Below are 11,592 nucleotides of genomic sequence, written 5' to 3'. Positions count from 1 at the left end.
CGCCCCGTCACACACAGGCCTTGATTCCATTTGGCTGTTAGCCTTCCTGACGTTCTTCCTCTTCCTATGTTTCCTTCCTGGTCATCTTTGGTTCTTCTTCCCATCTTTCATCTTTAATACATTTCTACATTTTATTCTTTTACAAGTTCTATATACTCATTAGCAGCTACATTTGCTCTTGGGCCATTTCTACTAAGTTCAGCAGCAATATCCTATAGCTGGATTTATTCGTAAAGTGGATACATTCTGGAAAAAAAGTGAATTTCAGTAAATCGAATTCTATTTTGACCACTCACAGAGAGTTGAAATTTATAGATTCTTCCAATGGGTGGTTGTTTTTTTGTAAAGTTGAAGAATGGTTTTGTAACTCAAATAACCTCTAATTTGCCAATTGTGTAAGTCTGTAAGTTTAGTTTTCGTAAGTCATGGTTAACTACATCAGTAAACACTACATTTTAAGTTTATCAAGTGGCAGAGTATCTGTTCAGTTGACCAGAATTAACTGATGTGATTTCATGACTGTGTTCAGCTTTACAGTATGATTTAAGGTTTACACTTAGTAAATTAAATGAGATCACTTTATAACTACTCACAGTAGGGGCTGACTCAGTGTGTGACGTACGCAATGGAATAATGAATCTGCACTAGCCCAGGTGGTACCTTCTCTTGTTGCCCTTCATGTCACTTATTCATTCACCAAACATTATAGAGTGCCTAGAATATTCTGGAAACTTGGAATACAAATGCCACGGGTTTAATTCATATCAGACAGGTACTTAGAGTAATTCACTGCCAGGCACCCAATCCTAAATCCCTGCAAATATCTTAATTACTAATTAGATGGGGATTGACACAATCCAAGGAGACAAGCAGGCGATCTGGAATCAAGCTGGAACAAAGCACCAGTGGGAACTTCATAGACGCTGGACCATAACCAGTGGCTCTTTGCTTGGACGTGGACGGGCCGTGAATCCATATTGAGTCTATGGGAAAGTAACAAACATAGGTCCAATTCTGGTCGTGTCTCCATGGCCGGGGGGGATGATAATAATAATAATATTATATTCTTATAATAAGAATAATCTAATATTCTATTAGAATCTGCTCCCTTTGTGCCAGATACTACTCTAAACACTTTGCGTGTATTGACTCATTAAGTCCTTACAATGCCCCCCCATGGGGTAGATTCTGCTACAATTTCTATTTTACAAAGGAGATGACTGAGGACACAGAGTATGGATAGAGTATTTTGCCCAAGGTTGCACAGCATGTAAATGGTAGGGCTGGGGTCCATCCATGCAGGCTGACCTTGGAGCTCATGCCTTGGTGGTCACAAGGCTCAAGTGAGGTAGCAGTCGGTGGGAGCCTCTTGGGTCTGTGATGCCGCACAGGTGAAGATACTATTAATAGTGCTGCAAATCACCAACACCGGACCTCAGACTCTCTACCCATACAGATGCTCTTGATTTACCCAGTAATAATCAAATGATTTATACACATCCTCTCCTGGAACAAGTATATAGCAACCTAGTTCCGGTGGGTTATGAAATAGATTTTAAAAATCCAAATGGCTTATGGAGAAAGCAGATTTTACCCTGGGACAGGGGTGATAGAACACCTCAGGTCAGGGGGACCTCAAAGGCTCCCTGTTCAGAATTCTCCCCCAATTCCCATTGTACACTTGACTCTATCCCACATCCCCATAAATCTGAGTGCCCTGGGTGTCTGGATATTGGATTAGAGATGGGTATTGATGGATGAGGACAGACAGAACAAGGCCTGTAAAAAGTGATTCATTAACCTAGGCAACCCTTTATAGCTAAAAAATTTCAAAGCTGGGGCTATCTTTCCAAAACACAGATCTAACCATGTGTCTCCTCTGCTGAAAACTTATTAATGGCTCTCCTTTACCACAGGGTAAATTCTCAAGGTCATGCTCAAGGTCCTCCGAGAGCTGACTCTTTCCCCCGGCTCCCCCAGCTCCCCCAGCAGGCCCGGCAGGCTGCGCGGTCCAGGCGAGTCCTGCCACTCTCCCCCCACCCCCCAATCCCGCCACCCACCTTCCTCCGCTGCCCCAGGCTCCCACTTGGTAGGCCCGGTGCAGATCTGCCTGCGGGGGGAGCTCCTCTCCAGAGCCCAGCCTGCGGCAGAGTCAGGTCCCTGTAGGTCAGAGCCTAGAAATTCCTGCGACCCAGAAGGTGAGAACCAGAGTCCGAAGAGCCCAGAGGAGAAGGGGAGGTTGGCCGAGGGCTTGGCCTTGCGGGGGGACCACAGGAGGAGGGGCCAGCCCCCTGCTGCTACCCTTCAGGCTCTGTGGTCACATCACAGGATTGTCACCAAACCCTGCCATGTCCTGCTGGGTCGAGAGCTCACTGGGTCTGGAGCAAAATCTGCAGGGACAAGTGGGATGGGGCCTGACAAATGTGATAAAGGCAGGGAACCCCACTGCACCGCAGAAGAAATGTCACCCCAGCTGACATTTCTCTGACTCCCTGGGGTCCTGGTCACAGCACCAAGAGCCCGCTGACCCGAATACGAGGCGACACGTGGGCAGATGTCCCACCAGGAGCCCACTCTGTCCATGCTGTCCTCCTTTACTCAGCTCCTTGACCTTGTGTCCCAGGCACTTTGTTAGGGGGAAGGACAGCCCCTGCCCCCAGGATCTCCGGGACACCGGGCCCGTCACAGGGAGGCACAGAGGGAGTTGTGGCCCACCCACCTGGGAAGTGTTTGGACTGAGGCCTGAGGGATGGGTGATGTTCATACGTCTGCAGGTCTGGGGTCCTGGGGAAGCGTGGAGGGCAGAGCGCTGCTCCAGGATGGAAGCAGTTTGCAGATGGAGAGCGAAATCAGGCCGCGGGCTTTTGGAGGAGGCAAAATTATAATTTGCATTTCTCTGCGGAGTGAGAACTCTGCAATTTAGGATTTTGCCTAATTGCTCTTCAGCGTTTCCCAGGCACTGCTTCTCCTGGGCGGCCCTGTGATTGTTGGAGAGCTGTGCCGTTAACGGCTCTGAAGCTCCATCCAACAATGACTCAGAGATGACTCAGGTAGAGAGCAGGTCAGTCCTGAGTTCGGCGTTTTTTTCCCCGGAGTTCTGATTTGCTCAGCATCTGGAGAAAAGGGCGGGGCGCTGGCACTGTCGAGAGGTTCTGCGCGCATATTTGCAGCAGCACCTCTGGCCTGTGGCTGCTCCGCTTTCCACTCTGAGCAGCTGGTGGCCAGAACCGAGAGGACGCTGAGGTGGGCACATAACGTTCTCTCGGCAGCTGGGCTCTCCTCGCCCATGTGTGTGAGGTTGAAACCCCTGTTACTCATTCACACTATGGACATTTGGGAAAGTTACCTACTTCCTTTAAAAACTTTTTTATGGGCTTCCCTGGTGGCACAGTGGTTGAGAGTCCGCCTGACGATGCAGGGGACACGGGTTCGTGCCCCGGTCCGGGAAGATCCCACATGCCGCGGAGCGGCTGGGCCCGTGAGCCACGGCCGCTGAGCCTGCGTGTCCAGAGCTTGTGCTCCGCAGCGGGAGAGGCCACAACAGTGAGAGGCCCGCATACCACAAAAAAAAAATTAAAAAATAACATGTTGTAGTGTCCCTAAGTGGCAGTAAGACTGGCAAGCAGCATCCTGGAGTACTGTGTGGGGAATCGGGTGCCGCAGGCTCCTCTTCTCCCGCGTGATCCCCATGCAGGTTCAGACCCAACCCAAGCTGTGCTGTCTCCCTCCGTCTGAGTTCGAGGTATTGCCAGCAATCTTTTTCTTTTTTAAATGAAAGGCACCAAAAGAACGGAAATTACGGCCATTTTTATCAATCACGGGCAAACGCCTTGGCAAGCAAGGACACTTTCCATTCAACCTCAGCTCTTTGTGGTTGTAAGTTAAACGTGGCGAGCCATGTTTCCAGGTGGGGCAGGGGCCAAGCTAAGAATATGATGTCCTCCGACAGTCTTACCTCTATCCAGGGCCATCGTCCAATTCAGATCCTTTCACCCGTGGCCAGACCTTTTATACAGGTCAAGCCTGGCTAAAAGGAACATCCTAGAGGTTTTGAAGTGGACAAAAGCACATCAGACTTTGCTACAACATAGCACAGGGCTATGCACAGAACAGTGTGTGTGTGTGTGTGTAGGAAGCAGGCACTGCTTACAGGAAAGGGGTTCTGAACTAGCTCATTCCATGTTGCAAAATAATGATAAAAGTTACTATGTCTTGTTTGCCTTCTACCATCCAGATGCTTTGCATACATTATCTTACTTTAATCTTCAAAACAACTTATAAAAGTGTTACTATGCCACTGTTATAGATGAGGAAACTTAGACTCAGATAATATATTCATTTGCTAGGGCTGCTATAACAAGGTACTACAAACTGGGTGTCTTAACCCAACAGAAATTTATTCTCTCACAGTTCTGGAGGCTGGAAGTCTGAAATCAAGGTGACAGCAGGGCTGTGCTCCCTCGGAGATTCTGGATAGAACCCTTCCTTGCCTCCTTCTAGCTCCTCCCGGTGGCTGTCCATCCTTGGGTTCTTTGTTTTTTAGCTGCATCACTTTGATCTCTGCCTCTGTCATCCCATGCATTCCCCCTATATGTATCTTGGTGTCTGTGTCATCTCCTCTTTCATAAAAGTCATATCGGTTTAAGGACCCACCCTACTCCAGTAAGACCTTATCTCAACTAATTACATCTCAGTGACCCTATTTCCAAATAAGGTAACATTCTGAGGTTCTGGGGGTTAGATCTTCAGATATCTTTTTGGAAGACATAGTTCAGCGTAGAACACAGTGGCGAAGTATATTGCCTAAGGTATCACTGCAAGTGCAGAGAAAATTTGAACCTCATACTGACTCCCAAGCTCCTTTTCTTTCCCGTACACTAATTTATGCAATTGATGTGTGTAAGTTACTCGGGCTTATTTCAGCTTTGTATTTTCTTATCCACAGCCTGCTTTGCAGCTCCAGTTACTGGTCCCTGAAATGGGGAGATGAGAAGGAAGGTGGAGGTCAGGGCCAAGGAGCTGAGTCAGGCTCAGGAATTGCATCTGTATGTATCAGAGGTGCAGTCAGGAAAACAGAAATTATAGTAAGTATGTCAAACAGAGAGGATTTAATACAGAAATTTGGTTATAGACGTTCCGGAAGGACTGAGAGAACAAAAACAAAACAAAAAAAAGGGTGGGGAGAGACTATAGTAGGAACAAAAAAGAGAGTCTATGGTAAGAAATCATGTGGGTAATATGGCGGCTGAGGTTCTGGAGAAACCACCCTTTTATAACTTCACAAATGTATGGCTGAGGTAAAGGGAAAGGATTAAAGCCCTGAAAGGATATAAGAGAAAATCAAAGCTGCCATTCACCCCAAGGCATTCACCATCCATGGTGTTCTAGATCTTGGACTTTAAGAGGCTACGGCCCTGGTGGCAGTGGATAGAGCCTAGGACCACTGCAAGCTGGAATGTCAGACCAGAGATACCTATACAAGCTAGGTCCTCTGATGAGTACCACTCTTGAACTAGAGAAAACCACCAGACAGAACAAAAAGAAGACTTACTTGTCTAAAGCTTGGCTCTGAGTGAAGCAAAAAACAAGACTGAGACAGGGAAGGAGACATATTGTGTCATATGGGGGCATTATGGTGGTCTCCCTCAAGGGGGAGAAGCAGAACCCAATTCTGTCTCCCTGGCAGTGCCTGGTGACAGCACAGAACTTCTGGGGAGACAGCTTGTGGGACACCAAATGAGGCTCGGTCTTGGGCCCTGGGGCTCCCAGTCTTGGCAGAGATCCCTGCCCAAGCCTGACCCAGAAGCAGTAGGGTAACTTGCCTTCAAGAGATCACCTTGGCTCTGAGAAATGACTGACATCAGTGTCAGCCACAATGAGCTGGAGATCTTGGCTCATCCTCCATTTTTAGGCAAGAACCTTCTGGCTTCTTCTAGGGAAAGGGAGAACTCCTCTTACCAATTAAGAATGAGATGAAGTTTTCTGCCAGCCTGGTGTAAGGGTGTTTTAGAGTTTTGTTTAATTTCATTTTAATAACGTAAAGATATGTGTTATTTCTTGCATATCTGAGTTTGTGGAATGAGACTCGTCCACACTACACAAGCAATATCTATACCTGAGGGGAATTTAAAGAAGGATTTCCTCCATTTATGCCAGGGAAGATCACCTGAGGGATGATCGGTGTGCGTGTTCTTTGCAGAAATAGGGTGTGCTTACCCCACAGAAGTGAAATTCTAGATCTTCTACGAGTTGGCTGCAAGAGGGGCCAGGCTTTCCTTTGTCTATGGGATTGAGGGGATTGTAAAGCTGATGGGAGGGCAAGGAATAGGAAGGACATTCATAATATGATAAGAAGATCAAAGTACCAACTTGTTTGCAAATTGTAGGCTACCAGAGAACAATACTTCCAAGCACTAGCCCACCCGGGGAGTAACTTTGTTTCACAAGAAGATCTAAGAGAGAGTCTAAATATACCATTTCATGTTTAGAAACAAAAGTAGAAGTCAAGTAGCTGGGTCTTATTTCTTTCATGTTCAATTAACTTAAGACACTTGTAATATTTGATCCAGTGTCAATGGTTTTGAAGTAATTTTTTTTTTTTTCTTTTTTGCGGTACGCGGGCCTCTCACTGTTGTGGCTTCCCCCGTTGCGGAGCACAGGCTCTGGATGCGCAGGCTCAACGGCCATGGCTCACGGGCCCAGCCGCTCCGTGGCATGTGGGATCTTCCCGGACTGGGTTACGAACCCGTGTCCCCTGCATCGGCAGGCAGACTCAACCACTGCGCCACTGGGGAAGCCCCCTGCAGAAGTAATTTTATCCCCAAACAATTCTGTTTTGGCAGGATCCATGGTTATATCTGTTTATTTTTGTCCTGACTCTTCCTGGGTGAGAGAGCTTTTAGTTATACTTGGTAGGGGAAATTAACTACCCAGAAGAAAATAGGTTATTTTCTTGAGAAAAGAAAGTTCTAGAAAACCAAAAAATTTTGAGGTCTTTTTGTTTGCTTTTTTAAAAAAGCATTTCTAAGCGGGGTTTTCACATTTCTACTATTGGCTTGTTTTTCTTGATGGAAAGAATACTAAGGGTTAAAAAGAAAAAAATGAAAGGGGAACATAGCAATTCAAAAGTGACTATGTTGTCCATGTATCTCTATTTCCAACAGCTGAAGAGTGGAAAAGTTGGTAAATAAGCCCCAAATTCCACACATCTTCTTAACCAGTTGTCTGGCTTTGAACAGACAACTGAGATACAGTGAGAAGTTCTTGTATTATCTTCAGGGCCAGTGATTAATACTAATTTACTTTGGGCATTTCAGTGTCTTGTGGAGCCTGAATTGGACCATCAAAAATAAATGTTGAACAGTATTTTCCCACAAGGGGCACTGATGGACTTGAGACAAGTCGTCCTTGGCAGGCAGTATGAAGTCAGAAGGAGCTTCTGCCTCTGGCCCACAGTTCCCATTAATAAGCCTCCAAGAGCATCATGGCTCCAACCTTCGTGATTTCCACCTCCCACCTAGACTAATAAATGGATCTCTTGGAAATGAGCTATGAGCATAATTTTAAATTTAAATATTGTGTCACCCAGATCGAACATGCTTTCAGCCACGGTATTAACTCAAGTGAAGGACGTACTGAATTGAAGATCTGGCTATGTTGGCAGAGGCCTTTAGCCTAATCAAGAAATTTATGGGCAGACAAATTAGTTAGGGAGCCAGACATCTTCTTTAAATCGAAACATCTCGAGTCATTTAGCAGCTGATCTATGGTGTCCCTGAGCTTCCTTGTGGTCAGTTAGAGGACCTTATCCATTTAGTGCAGCGTTATGACTTTAACAAATGACTGGGTTTTTTCTTTCTTTCTTTCTTGGTTACCAGAACTAATAAAAACTTCATGGAGATTTAGAGACACCTAATGAAACCAGGAGTGTTGAATTCCATGCCTACCTGTTCTAGTTCCTGGGAAATTCCACATGCCCAGCTTTGAAAAATAATGGAAACCAGTCAAGGAATTGGGTATATTGCTATCTAGCCTACCCAGATGGGGGAGACCTTATACGTTCAGTGTCTGCCACTCAACACGGAGCCTGTCACATATTATCACTCACAGATGCGACAACTTTTCTGGCTTCTGCCTCTGAAGACATTCAGTGAGAGTTGGCAACTTGGTTGGTATTTCAGACAGAAAAATGAGGGCATGGATTGAAAACAGACAGGGCTTGAAGGCTCTAAGAATGGCAGCTTCATGTCAAAATTCCAACAAAAATATTTATCAGCTGCCCCCCTCCCTCTTTTTTAAGGCAGCAGGAGACTCTAGATCCAAAATTCTGTATAATCCCTCTCTACTAACAATAACAAACAGCTCTTTGGCACTATTTATACTATTCTTGGCAAGGCACAGAGCTCAGGTGACATCAAGTGTGACTATATAGATATATATATACAGTGAAGTCAGCTTATAATTAATTTCTGCAGATTTACAAATTTAACTGCATAGGAGTTAACATTTCTGAGAGACAGGAAATACCACAAACAAATGGATAATGGCATATGACACACAGGAGACAGAGTGCTTATTTCCTTAATATACAAAGAGCTCTTAAAAGTGAATAAAACAATAAGTAACCCAATGGAATAATGGGCTTTCACATACGTTATAAATATTCTAATCTGGTGTGACATTTACTCTTTAACCTTATTTCTGTGACTTTCCCAGGCTTGTATTTTATGTGGTCAAATCTGTATGTCTTTCTCTTTTATGCTTAGAAAGGCATTCCTCATTCTGATATACATCTGTTTGATTTTGGATTTGGGAGGGCATAAATTTCTGATCTGTCCATTTTCCTAAATAATTAGCTGGTTGTTCCAGCTTCATTTATGGTGTGGTCCTTTCTTTCCCCACCAATGCATGGTGTCACCTTCGTCATATATTAAATGCTTACGTGTGCTAAAAATAACAAGTCCTTTGGGTGGAGTGCAGTGGATGAATTGGAGGCGTTTGCAGAGGTGGTGTTTGCAAGATGTGGACATCCTTCCTTTTCCCTCTGCCCACCCCCCCTTCCTCCCCAGAGACTGCAAACAGAGGGAAGGAAGCCAGGAAAACATTAAACAAGGTCTGTTGCTCTGGATAATGTCTTGGAAGAAAAAAAGCAGGCGGGGGTTTTATGGTTTAAAAACGCTTACCTGCTTCAAGAACCCTGTGAGAGGGACCGTAGCTGCCCCATACTGGGCGCTCACTTGACACCAGGGCGCTCACTCTGAGCACCTACAGGACGACCTTGCTCATCCTCAGGACCACCCACGACATGGGTGCTGTCATCCACCCCAATGTTAGAGATGAGGAATCAGACCCAGAGGCCTCAGGTCACTTCCCACCAAATCATTTGGAAGGACAACAGTCTAAAATGTGGCTAAACCAGCCAATCAACAAAGGTGCTGGGATTGTCACGTTCTTCAAAACGGTTCCTCTCAACAAAGATGTCAAGTGTCACAAACACTTGACCAGGAAGGTTCCTGCAGCTGGGATGCAGTGCTATCTGGTGGAAATGGTCCTGGGTTAGAAAGTGATCTAGCCAGGTGACTTGTACGGTTCTGGGAACTGTGGACCGCCATCGATTTCTGGGTACTCACTGAACTCCTGTTCCTTTCGCATGAACGCTTCTCCTTTCCGGGAAAGCGAAGAAAAAGGCTTTTCATCTCTCTAACTGGCTCAGGGGAGCACAGCAGAGACCTTTTTTACCACAAGATCCTGTGGTAGCTCAGAAAATTCTGTATCTAAGTCTTTGGAGATTAGTGACCGTTGAGAGTGTGTTTTCATAATTTATAATCAATCGTTGAGTTTGCAGACTTTCACTGAGTGACTCAGTGGGCTGGTAAGGTGACAGGTGTCATGAGCACATGGTAAAGTGGGGATGAGGCCCCCCGGTCAGGGCAGTGCGATATGGTATAAGGCACAGGTCCCCAACGCCTGGGTGGCGGGCCGCTGCTGGTCTGCAGTCTGCTAGGAACCGGGCTGCACAGCAGGAGGTGAGAGGCAGGCAAACAAGCAAGGCTGCATCTGCTGCCCCCATCGCTCTCCATCACTCGCATTACCGCCTGAACCCCCCCACCCCCGCCTCCGTCCGTGAAAAATTGTCTTCCACAAAACCAGTCCCTGGTGCCAAAAAGGCTGGGGACTGCTGGTATAAGCTGTGGTGGCACATGCCTTGGGAACTGCTTTTCTCTCTGAAACGGGGCTCTGTTTATGTAAATTCAGAAGCACCAGACACTAGGTTTGGATCAGGTGTCAGGAGTCCTGGATTCCTGAGCCGGCTTTGTAACTGGTCTTCATAACCAGACCCTACTTCGGTGTTCTTATCTGGAAAATAGGAGTATCGACATAGCTGTGCGTTTCTCTGTTAAGTGACTGCAAGCATCACATGTATGTGAACGTGTCTTGAAGTGTGTACGTTGCTCTAAAGATGCAAAGTTTTACTACCAAAAACAAGAAGTATTATTAGTTGATTGTTTTTTGTGGTGGTGTGTGTGTATGTGTTTTGTTGCTGTCTGACCATCTTGGCTCTAAGCAGCTGGTCTGGCTGATCCAGCTTGACTGTTGGCTCCAAGTCAGAAAGACACAATCTCTTGTTCTCGCCTCCCCACCGTCGCTTCAAGCTCCCCAATGAGGAATGGGCTGCCTCATTTTTTTGTCAGTTCAAACCACATCCTGCCCATTTCCACTTTCCATAAGACAGCTCGTGACACTGGCGGTTTTAAGATGCGGCAGGCTTCTCCGTGAAGCAATAGCAGAAGACTTTTTAACAGAAGTGAAAATAATTCATCCAGTGGTTAACGTGTCAGGTCTAGGCATTGAGTTTACCCTCCACCCTTCAACTTGATCCAAACCCCTGATTCGGGGAATGAATGGCTACTCAGCCTTCTCTCACAGTCTCGACTCTTACAGCTTTCTAGACTAAGTGCAAGGCAGGAAAGACAGAGGTGTCCCCGAGAGAGGGCTGTGTACTGTCCAGGCTTGGGCCCGAATCCAGTTGATGGCACAGTCTTCAGTAGGTGGAAGGGACCTGGGCAATCTTCTAGTCACTGTACAGATGAAGAAATGTCTTCATTTTACCACTCAGGAAACTGAGTCCAGGGACAGACAGTGCTTTGACCAAAGAGACAGAGCCCTTTAGAGGCAGAGCCTGGACTGGTCCCTGGGTCTCAGGGCTCCGGGCTCAAGTTCATTCTAAGTAGACCAGTTGTACCCATATCTTTAATTTAAGGACTGTTGGCATCACTAGAATAGGTGAATTCGTCCTGGTGACTGGTTTGGGTCCTGGTGACCAAGGTGCGCTTCTCACAGCTGGAAGCTGTTTGCTGAAATCCAGGATAGGACCAGCACCAAATAGCAGATGAAGCCCACGCTCAACTTAGCCGTGTCCCAAGCAGGGACACCAAGTGTTACAAATGTTTTGAAAGAATTTGACACTTGAAGAAGGAGAGAAAAAGAAGAGGAAGAAGCAACGGCATTATTATTTAAGTAATCATTAGAGAAAATCAGAACCCTAGGGTTCTTAAACTGATGGTGTGGAGTCATTTTTATTTTTAAGCGCAC

The sequence above is a fragment of the Neophocaena asiaeorientalis genome, unplaced genomic scaffold (assembly GCF_003031525.2).
Source record: "Neophocaena asiaeorientalis asiaeorientalis breed wild unplaced genomic scaffold, Neophocaena_asiaeorientalis_V1.1 scaffold124, whole genome shotgun sequence".
In the NCBI taxonomy this organism is placed as follows: domain Eukaryota; kingdom Metazoa; phylum Chordata; class Mammalia; order Artiodactyla; family Phocoenidae; genus Neophocaena; species Neophocaena asiaeorientalis.
The sequence above is the reverse complement of the archived record's forward strand: the minus strand, read 5'-3'. Positions refer to the sequence as shown.